Here is a 12208-nt window from a genome sequence, read left to right on the forward strand (position 1 = left end):
AGAAGGATCTGGAATATGATATTCCAGAGGGCAGAGGAGCTGGGATTAAAACCAAGAATCACCTACACAGAAAAACTGAGTATCACGTTTCAGGGGAAATTTGGTCATTCAGTGGAACAGAGGACTTTCAAGCACTCTTAATGAAAAAATCAGAGTGGAATAGAAAATCTGACATTCAGATACAAAAGCAGGAGAAGCTTGAAAAGTCAAACAGGGAAAAGAAATCATAAGCCACTTATCAAAGTTGAACTATTAATATTCCTACATGGAAAAACGATAATTGTAACTGATGAAACTTTTCTCAGTATAAAAATAGCTGAAGGGAACAGAAATATATACATACATATATATATATATATGTCTATATTGGAGGGTATATGGGTGTATGAATACATATGTGAATTTGTGTATATATGTTTACAGGTACAGAGAGAGGGCATAGGACCAAGTTAATAGGAAGGGATGACACTTAAAAGGTGAAATTAAGAAGTGAGAGAGGAATATAATGAGAGGAGATGGAGAGAGACAGAATAGGGTAAACTATCTCATATGGAAGAGGCAAAGGAAAACTGTTACAATGGAAGGGAAGAACAGGAAGGTAAAAGGGAAAGGGTCAACCTTATTCTCATTGAATTTGGCTTGGGGAGGGAATGACATACACACTAAATAGGGTTTCTCACCCTCTGGGAGAATAGGGGGGAAGGGGATGAGAGGGGGGATGATGGAAGGGAGGGCAGGCTGGGGGGGAGGGCAGTTGGAAGCACTCACTTTTGAAAAGGGATGGGATCAAAGTAGGGAATAGAACAAGTGGGATAGGAGGGAGGGAAATATAGTCAGTCTTTTACAATATATCTACTATGTTAATGTTTTGCATTAGCTACACATGTACAACCTATACTGAACTGCTTATCTTCCCATAAGGGTGGGTGACAAGGGAGGAAGGGAATGAATCTGGAATTTAAAGTTTTAAAATCAAATGTTTAAAATTATATACATCTATACATATATACATATATATGTGTATATATACATGTACTATTATTAATACTATTTTACATGTAATTGGGAAATAAGATATACAGGCACTGGTGCATAGAGATCCACCATGCCCTACTGGAAAAGTCAAAGGGGATATGGGAAAGAGCAGATTGGAGGAGGGGATATCCTGTGGGACTGCTATTTTGGGGTGGTGGGTAGGGGAAAAACGGGGAGAAAATTTGTAACTCAAAATCTGACAGAAATTAATGATGCAAATCAGAAGTTAATAAAGCATTTGAAAAATAAAAAAAAGAATTTAAAGTCATACTTTAACACAAATAATGTTTTTTATTCATAAAATATGAGGTAAAAGAGAATTTTCTGAAAATTCTTTAGCACAAATACTAAAAAAAACCTCCAATTGAACTATTAAAGGATGAAATACTAACAAAGAAAAAGTATAAGTACCAAAAATGTTTTGTACAAATTTACTGAAGAACCAGGACCACCAGAGAGAAATGCAAATTTTCTAATTTTGCTGGATATCCATTATGATATTCTTTCTTTAGTATTTTTATGCTACGAAAATTTATTCTTTTGTCAATAATTTTCAAATTTTGAGGGAGTGAACACTACTTTCCACAGCTGCCTTACTTGCCTATTAATCTATGCCAGGCTCTGCTGCTTCCAATTCAAATAAATGAAAAGCCACACAGGGGGGTGGATTATCTTGTTCAAAGTAGGAATCTAGAAGCAGGCTTATAAACTAGAAGTAGAAAAAAAAATACTTATATCCTGAATTTCATTCTCTTTCATTCCATTTTTTTCCAGTCATATTTCTATGTAATTCTCAGAAAAGAAACTCTGTGTTTTTACATGGCAAAAATACTTGAAAAACAATTTTGATCCATTCTCCTCCTGGATATAGTGATTAATATAACATTAATCAAATGCGCCTTATTTAAAATAATTTAATTCAAACTATTTATTACAAACAGTACATTTTTCTGTGAAAACTGACCCTTAAGTGATTATTCAAGCATTTATAAATAAATCAAAACTCTTCTTGTATGCAGAATATTTTTAGATATTCAGTGTTTAAATGGGGCTATGCAATATTTGTTTAATTAATCTTTGCTCTATTAACAGATATACCAGATGTACTATTATGTTCTTTGTTCTCATCTAAGTAGGGAATGAGCTGATTAGTTATCTCTAAACAATAGGAGTTCATGTACCACAGTGAGGATTTTTCCCCCTTAATCTGAGAGGCAATCACTAACAAGCTTCAGCTGGAAATGCTTGTTGTAAACACAGTGTGAACCTGCTCCTGGACTAATAAATGATGTTCCTTCTGTTATCAGAAGCAAATCAATTTTCAACTGTAATTAATTTTTTACACACTAATTTTTGTATTTTCATGTTAGTATATTAAGTCAAGTTTTTTTTTATCATAAACTTGTACACTTATTATATACTAAGGTTTCAAACACGTATAAAATTCCAATAATGTTAAATGATTTAAATAAAATATAACATTTTATATAAATCCACATAACCCAAAGAGAACTATAACTGATCTACTTTCAGCATCTGACAGTATTATATTTATCCATAGATGCTTATCACAACTGAGGGTGAAGAGAGGTGAGGAGGAAGATATGTACATATGGGTCACTGACATGGAGACCTCAGGGAGTACTTACTTAACCCACTGGCATAGCAGAATCAGGGCCGGTGGGAGCAGGGAGGGATAGAGGGGGTTTGCTACAGCTTCAGTCACTCTCAGGAGGTGGCTAATACTGGTGAGCTACTGAGGAAATGGAAGTTACATCTTTCATTAACAAACGCTATTTGCATTCACAACAATCATGCTCCTTTCAGTCCTTCATTACCAAAGAGGTCCAAGTATGTGGAGGCCCTACACACAGAAAAGGGAGGAGCTACTGCGAACACATTCAATGCAGCCCAGGCTTCTACCAAAACTGTGGCTTCTCGCTGGCACTGTGTCAGAGAGGAATGGTGAACAGGTCATGTGCTGCCCAGGATGGGAGGTTTCTTTAACAATATGATTCTTCTAGCCTCTTAAACTAATCTGTAGCAAATGATGAAAAAGGACAGAAGAGTAAAGTGGCTCCTAAGTCACTTCTTGCTCAGATTAGTGGCTTCCATCACATGACCTTGCCCACAAGCATTACCATCAACTGGTTTTGTTCTCATATCAATCTCTTGTACTTAGGGAAACTAACTTTCTCTGGAAGATCATTTCTCCTTTCTTCCTTATACTCCCCTTCAGTGATGACCATTGCTTGCCTCCTCTCCACACATACATGGCCAGCAGGAGTTGGTATACTTTTTGTCCTTCTCTTTTATTTCCAGACTATAAATACTCAAGGTTTTTTTTTTTCTTGGAGTTCGCTCTGCTCTGACTTTACACCCCTTCCTTCTGCCTCGACTTTACTGTTAACTAGTTTGGCTGTGCTGCTGAATTGTCCTCCATTCTTAGTTCCCTTGACTGCTTGTCCTTTGTTATTCATGTAGTATAAATCCTCAACCTGGCTTACTTCTATCCACACATATTTTCTGCTTCTACTCACAAGCTATTGAGAAATTCAATACAACTGTACCAATGGAGTGCACTACAAATTCATGTTATTTAAAGGCACCTTGCCCTTCACTGCTACAGGATAAGACTTTTACTCTTCCTAACCCTCAATTATGCCCTCTATAGTGGTGGTTCCAAACCTCTCTCCTCCAGCCCCTAATGTACCCTCTGCCTCTGTATCTTTGGATATTCTGTCTTCCCTGGGATTTCTCTTCATCCCTATTCTATGCCTTGAACCCTCTCAATCTTTTCATCTATCTCCTCCTCTTTTCTTATAGCTTTGGAAGAAAAGGTGGTCTCTCTTATTTGTCAATGCTAACTTCTTTGCCTCTATCTTTGGTTCCATGCCCTCCATGGTCTCTGATACTCAGTTTTCCCCATCTATTAGTTCTTTCTTTGCTGCATACAAACATGCATTAGTATGTGGAGTGACCCTAGGGTGAGGGTTGGCTTAGGGTTCTGGAGGAAAAGATGAGAATCCAGGCATTTTCCACCTGGATTAAAAATGATCAGAAAGTTGAAGACGAAAGTAGCCTTTTCCAGGATTCTCTAGAAATATTCAAGTATTAAGAATGACTACATTTACACTATAGCTTAAAACGTTACTTTTAAACTGCTATTGCCTTGGCTACAAATTTGAGTCCTTCAAGTTTTGGAAAACTGTGGGGAATATTCTTTCTTCTGATGTGTTTAGTTGACACCTTCACTGGTGGAATCAGAAAAAGCACCTCCAGATGGGGCTATTCCACCCCCTGGGAATCCACCAGGCATGCCTTCTGTAATGCCCCCTGCACTCTGGCACAGCTTAGTAATGATGAGTTTGCAAACCTTCTCAAATTCTTTCTGCTGATTCTCAAATTCTTCCTTGTCAGCAGTCTGGGTTTTTATCCAAGCAATTGATAATTTCACTACATCTGTCAAGGATCTTGTGTTTTTATTTATCACCAATTCTGCCGATGGGAAATTCAGTTTTTCATCTTCTATGGTAGCCTTCATGTTGAAAGTATAAAATTCAAGAGAGTTCTCTTGGAGGACACTGTCTATCTGCTTCTCATCTTCAAACTTGTATTTCTCAGCCTCCTGGAACATGCTCTCACGTCTTGTGAATTCAACTGCTAAGCAGGTTGTTACCTTTTGTCATTGCTTTCACTTTCATAAACTGAATAGACAAACCTGGATGGTTGTTTGAGAAGGTAGTAACGGCCTGCATCTGCTTGGTGGGGATGGTGATATTACGTTTGATCAGAACTGTCTTTACTCTACCAGCAGCTTGATTCCAAAGGAAAAGAAGAGTTATGTCCAACAGCAGCAAGTCCTGCACAGTCTCAGATTTATCTCCAGACAAGATGGCAGCCTGGACCACTGCACCATAGGCAATAGCCTCATCAAAACTGATATTCTTGTTGAGCTTTTTGTCACTGAAGAATTTCTGCAGTTCTGCATCCTTCTGGATTTAGGGGATCCAACTGGAACTGTCCTCCAACATGATGTCATGAATCTGTGATTTAGCTAGCTTAGGGCCTTTTCCACAAGGTCCAGTGTGCCATGGAAAAGGTCAGCATTCAGCTCCAAAATGGGCCCAGGTGAAAGAGTTATAGAAGTCAATACCTTCATAGAGGTAACCAATCTCAAGTTGGCCTTGGTACTGGAAGAAAGGGTATACTTTGCACTTCACAAGCGGTACACAGATAGTGGACAGCCCTCTTGCTCTCACTGGTGTCCTTCTTGTACTTTTGCAATGAAATTTAATTGACCATGTGGTTATCAAAGTCCTCTCCAATTAAGTAAGGTCCCCACCTGTAGGCTTGACTTCAAAGATACCATCTTTAATGGTAAAAATAGAGACAATGAAAGTACCACCTCCAAAGTCAAAGATCAACACATTTCTCTTGGTATAAACTTTTTTGTCCTAGCCATAAGGAACAGCAGCAGCAGTTGGCCCATCGAGGATTTGGAGCACACTGAGACTGGTGATGGTTTCAGCATCATTGGAGGTCTGACACCGGGAACTGCTGAAGGAGACTGGTACTTTGATGACAGCATTTGTGATGGTCTTCCCAAGGTAAGCTTTGGTAATTTCTTTCACCTTGGTCAAGTCACAGAAGATATTCTGGAGAGAAACTTTTGGTCTTCCCTTTGTATTCCACTTGGACCTTATACCTGCCTGTGCCATTCACCGTCATGAAAAGCCAATGCTTCATGTCTGATAGTACAAGTTCATCATCAAATCTGCAACCAATTAGACATTTGGTATCAAAGACTGGATTGATGGGATTCACTGCAACTTGATTTTTTTTTTTTTTTTGCAGCATCATCAATTAAATGTTCTATGCTGATAAAGATGACCTAGCTTCAGGTGTTCCTATTTTTTTGGTCTTAGCAATGATCTCCACTTTCCCATGTGGTAAGACTCCCACACAGGAATAAGTTGTGACAAGATCAATGCTAACCACAGGTTCCTTCAAAATGGTTGCTGGGGTGTTAGGGACTGTAGCTGACCACTGTGAAGCAAGAAGGGTTGCTGTGGCACTAAGTAGGATACTTGAAATGTTCATCAGATTTTAAATGATCTTATTATTTGATGTAATATGATAGTTAATATTGCTAAAAGTTATAAGGCATTAAAATTTTCTTTATTAATTAACAAGTATTTATTTTTCTCTCACTCCCTACAAGATCATTATTTGATGCTCTCTCTCCTCCTATTATGACTCAAAGATATTTAAGGACCACTTTGGCTGTATTCTTCTCTTGCTGTCCTTACCTACCCTGGGTGTCTCTTTAAATTACATATTTTCCTTTGTATGATGTTAAAAAGTACAATCGGACCAGTAAAGACCATAAGTGTATCAAACAATATTTTAAGTGTTTTAAACCATAAATATATCATATAGTGCTTTAAGTGTTACTGACCCATCTAATTCTTCTGTGAAGTTTCTTTTAGTTCCATGAAGCTGACCAGCATATCTTCTCAATAGTAAATTTCCCTCTGTACCAAAATATGTCTTGATTTTTGTCAAAACAAAGAATAGATTTGGAATCAGAAGATTTAGATTCACATGGAAGTTCCTCTACTTACTAGCTCTGAGATTTTGGTCTATCATTTAACTTTTTTTTTAAGTCAGATTTTCCTCATCTGTAAAAAGGGATTAATAATGTTTAACCCTATGTCATAGGAATGATGTGAAGAAAGCACTTTGTAAACCTTTAGATGCTTTCTAAACAACTACCCATATATACACATTTTTAAGTGCTATATAACTATAAGCTAATATTATCTTAGTCACAAGATCTGAATAACATTGAAAAGATATTTAAAATATGTTAAAAATATTTCACTAAATCCAGCAGAATTAATAAATAAGTTACTTTCTTCCTGATAGAGAACTGATCATAAGTTAGCCTTATGGAAGAGATGGAGAAAAGGGTTAGGAATAGAAGAAAGGCAAAAGAGAAGAAAAAGACAAACTCCTAAGTTAGACACTGAAGAACTCAAGTAATTTCTAGTGCTCAAAATTCCACTTATCAGTTCATTAACTGTTTGTTAAAATTAACTGCCTGAAATTAGGAACTTGGGCAGGAGCTAAGTATTTTGTGCACAACCACTGACTTCTCAAGTCAAAGCCATTATCTACAAACATCCAAATCATGCAATCTCCTGAAATTCACAGAATCCTGGCACTGAAAGGGGGCATTTGGAAGTCCTATCTGGTCCATCCTGCTACGGAATCCTTGAGAAATAGTCAGTCATTGAGCCTTCACTAGGAACATATATAGTGAAGTGGAACTTCCACTACCTTACACTATGAAGAGCTTCTTAAACTTCTTCCACTTCAGACTCCTTTGAATTTTGACCCCTTTCCAAGTTTCAGCAGCATCTGTTGGCATTGTGTGCCCAAAGGCAAGTGCAGTACAAAGTGTGCATACTCTGTCTTTAGAACCATGGCTACAGCAAAGTTGCACAATGCAACTCGGACAAGCACTGTCAGAAGCACCTTAGATTCATTACAAGTTTGATTTTTAATTTTTGATGTACAAACCTATTACTGTTGCCAAATTTTTCTAGACCCCAAATGGGGTCATGACACCCCCCCTGCCCCCCACCATTTAAGAAGTTCTATGCTATAGCACATTCCACTTTTGGATATTGCTCTTCTGTAAGAAATTTTTTCCTTCTTTTGAGTCAATATTTGCCACTTTGTAATTCCCCCACCCTGCCAATTCTTCATTTTGGGGACAATCAGAATAAATCTCATTATTTTTTCATATGACAAGACTTCAAATACTAAAAGACCATAGACATGTCCCCCTTCTCCCAATCTTCAATTCTTCCAGCTAAACTCCCACATGACATTCAAGTTCTTGTCCCACCCTTGTTGTCTTCTTCTTGATGTACTGTGTCTTGTCAAGGAGGTCTGCTACAATGTGGGCAACCAAACACAGGACTTAAGATCTAATCACATGAAATACTTGACCAAATCTCACAGAATCTTTTTTGTTCTGAACACTGTACTTCTATTGATGAAATCTAATACTGTAATAGGGAAAGTTTAACAGCAGACAGAAGGCTGGCCTTAAAGCCCTAGATTCAAATTCTGCGCCTCACACATACAAGATGTGTGACCATGCACAAGACATGGTCCTACAACAATGCATTAAGACTATTTAGTTGTAGTATGGGTCCCCTAAACTAATGAAATCATAAATTTGGATTAGTCCTACTTGCTCCTCCTCCTCTCTCCACAGAACTGCATTAAAGCTTTTTTGCATACTTCGTAACACTACTGACCCATATTTAGTTTGTACACTTTCACTAAAAGGAAGTTTGTCAGTACAATGTAATAAAGTGTAACTGACAGACTTGGAGTCGAGAGCTCTTTATCTGAATCCTGATACTGATATTTATGTGCCACATGATCATGAGTGGGTCCCTTAAGTGCTGAGTCTGTTTCCTCAGATGTAAATGTAAATGTAAAATATAGAGAAAATATTTATATTACTTACTTCACTGATATATTACCTTCACTTCACCTTTGAAACCCCAAAGCATGTTAAAAAAAGTTATAATTTTAGTCATATATCCCCATTCTATACTAGTTCAGTGAATTATTTTGAACCCAGTTGTAGATATTTATTCTTAAAATTTTTAATTAAAACTTTATTTTTATTGTGAATTTAGTCACCAAGCATTAGCATTTTAGTATACAGAACAAAAAAGGAATTGTATATTAAACTAGAAGCTTTTATTTTAACTTTTTTAGCATAGCAAATTTAAAATGGTAAAGACAAAAGTGCTCTGTTTATATTCCCTTCTGAACTTCTTTTTGCATTTTTTTATAGTTTCCCTATTAAATTTCAACGTTACATTCATTATAATTTCAAGTCCTATTGTTTCTCAAAGAGATATTAAAGGCATCTAGCACTGTTGGGATATAAAGTACTATAAATAAGCTATCTGAAAATTTCTAGATAACTAAATCCATTTATGTAGTCAAAACATTTTTAAAATCTGGGAAAGTTATCTTTCTAAAATAAAATGTATCCTGTATTTTCTTTCATTCTTAAGGCTTCTAAATCTTATCTATGGCAATAATACAGATTTTTTTAGCCACACCTTTACTTTAGTTACTGATTTTCCAGTATATATTATTTAGTCATTTAAAAACAGTTCAATGTTTAAGGTTATATTTACAGTAATGGCTTACATTACATTTCTGCATTTAAACAACTGCAGAATCCATCACCATTTTAGTACTACTAAACTTCTTATTTTTAAACTTTTTCTTACACTTTCAAGACAAAATATGCCAAGCAAAATAAGATTTACTAGCATTAAAACATTTCCCATAAAGTTATGAATGTATATTTATACAGGTGAACAATATATTTGGTATATTTATTAGAAACAATCCTTGGCTTTGAGAGTGGCAACTATAAAATACTGCCTAAGGGAAAGAAGTTACTGACATAGTATTGTTATAGTGAAGCTGAAAGCATAATTTATGTAACTTTTTTTTTTCAACCTTAAGGCATTATCTTACATGTCACCTTTGAGTTATGGGTCCATTTTCTAGACTCAAGCAAAAAACAATTCTGGAAAAAGCCTTGATGCACTATCATAATCACAAAGAGAAAGCTGCTACACCTGAAGGATGTTAACATCAAATTCAGAAAAGACTATAAAAATGATAACAAATATTTTTAAAACAAAACAAAACACAAAACCTCTTTTCTAGCTAATGGGATATAAATAAATAGTGATGCTAAATGATTCTTCAAAATAGTTGACATCAGCATTCCAAGTATTCCTTACAGTAGTGCTACCGTGTAGGGAGGCAGGTCAATCCTTTGTACTCTTTTTCATGAAACATTTTAAAATGATCTTAAAAAATCCTAGAAAAAGGCATTTACCTAGGATAGGATTGTAAGAGTGTTTTAGTGGTAGCACAGTAATCTATGGCAAAACCAGCTGTACTTAGATCTGGGAATTTAATTTACTGCACTATTGGAGACAAGAGTATTGCTTTGGTGATGCTTTTTACCTACTGAAGACAGTATGGGTGTCTCTATCAAGTAGCACTCATTCTGTTTAATGAGAATGGGAATTTGAAGATCTTCCCTGCCCCTTAATAGACCTAGTGGGGAGGTTGAAGACCTCCCCTGCTTTGAGAGTAAACTCTGGGGGCTGCCAGGTGGCGCAGTAAGAGTGCTGGCTCCAGAGTCGGGAGACCCAGGATCGGTTCCGGCGTCAGATACTTGGCACCCACACAAAATAACGGGCCATGTAACCTTGAGCAAGTTACTTAACTCGATTGCTTTAAAAAAAAAAAAAGAAAGAAAGTAAACTCTGCCCCCTAATAGGCTGAATGTAGTTACATGGAGCCTGTGGTGGGAGGAGGTTGCTGAAGGGAAGCAGAGCCCACAGGAAACTGGTCAGAGCTAGCAATACGGCGGGGGAGAGAGGACGATCATCAAGGAGATAGAGAAGTTTGCGAGTAAATATTGATCTTGCATTGGTCTGTGGGAAGGCTGAAGGATACTGTGGCTCTCAACATTATTATGGCTTCTGAATATCTTTGGTACTATGATGGAATTGCCTTACTGGTTTTGGGATTCAGTTTTCTGGTGTCTAAATAAATGTTTCAGTTCTATCCTCTACATGGAGAGTTTGATATATTTTGCAATTGAACGTTATGCAACACTTATAGTCACCATATTTATAGTGATTGTAGGTGCTGTAAATATTGCACTGGCGCTACAACTACTGATCAATGAAGAAGGTAACAAATAAAATTCCTTTTATGTTTTTAAAATGGGACCCCCTAATAATTTCAATTATGGCAAAGGAGAAAAATGGTAAAATGACTGGAAAGTAGCATAGCCTTCTGAGATTTATATATTTAATAGTCATTTTTGGTTAGATATTTTGGAGAGACAGTAATACTGTGTATGTATTATGTAAATATATTTTGATCCTGAGTCCTAACAGAAGTCTGAGGAACCACAGAAAAAGAGAGCAATGAAAACCACACCATTTCAAAATGACATTAAATATTATGGGATTGTTTTGGAATTCAATAAATATTTTAATGTAACCTTTAGATACAAATCAGTTTACATGAGCATAACATACCATGTTATATATATTGCTAAGAACTATACACACACACACACACATAAATATATGTATATAGTTAGTCAGTTAGTTTTCTCTGTTGATCTCATTTGCTTAGCTGTTTTTCTTCCTTCCAAGGAAGGGTTTAATGAGGCAGGGTATATCAGGAAATGATTATGGCACTAAAATCAAAAGGTCTCAATACAACCTAAAAAGAGCCTCTCAGTTAATAAAAAGAAATAAACAAGGAAATGAGCAAGCAGGGAAGTAAAATCATAATCATAGCTAAAACTATGTGTCATACAACATATATGCTAACTACTTTACAATTATTATATTCTTTGATCATCATAACAACCCTGCGAAGTTACTATTATTACCCCCATATTACAAATGAGAAAACTGAAGTAATCTGAGGTTAAGTGACTTGTTCAGGGACACACATCTAAAAAGTGTCTGAAGCTGGATGTGAACTCAATTCTTCTTGACTACAAGCCCAGCACTTTATCCACCCTACAAAAGGTCAGGAAGAAGTCACCAGAAGGAAAAAAGCAATAAATTAACTTCAACAAGAGAGCAAGAATCAAAGTGGAATCTAACACAAGACACATGAAATTATATAATGAAAATTAAAATGAGAGACCTGGTTTTCATGAAGAAAGATCAAATATCTGGAATGAAAGGCTAATCATCATTCAAAAGAGAAAAGGACAAACTGTTAGAGATAATCAACAATGTAGAGCCAGACTAGAAAATCTGAATGAAGAAAGAAAATCAAAAAGAAGTAATATTTGCTGGAAGCCAAATCTGAAATGGCAGAACATGCAGCAAAACAAAAGAAAAAGACAACTCAATGGAAAAAAAGTAAAAAGGCTACATACATTAAAAAAATGGAATTAGAAAACCAAGGTTGGAGTGATCCAAGAATTTCTAGATTACCCAAAAACTTGAATAAAGAAAATAACCATTATTTTTCTAGAAATACCTCAAGAAAATTTCTCAGGTCAAAT

The 12208-nt window shown here is 36.1% G+C and overlaps 1 protein-coding gene across 2 annotated transcripts in view; it reads right to left on the reverse strand.

The window, feature by feature from the left end:
* LOC138176052 (origin recognition complex subunit 5) overlaps nt 1–12208 on the reverse strand; it is a 100163-nt gene that overhangs the window by 28734 nt on the left and 59221 nt on the right. The gene's annotated exons all lie outside the window — the stretch shown is intronic.

This window comes from Petaurus breviceps, unplaced genomic scaffold, assembly GCF_028583685.1.
Source record: "Petaurus breviceps papuanus isolate PSGF00001 unplaced genomic scaffold, PetGlider_PUasm1.0 80, whole genome shotgun sequence".
NCBI lineage: Eukaryota > Metazoa > Chordata > Mammalia > Diprotodontia > Petauridae > Petaurus > Petaurus breviceps.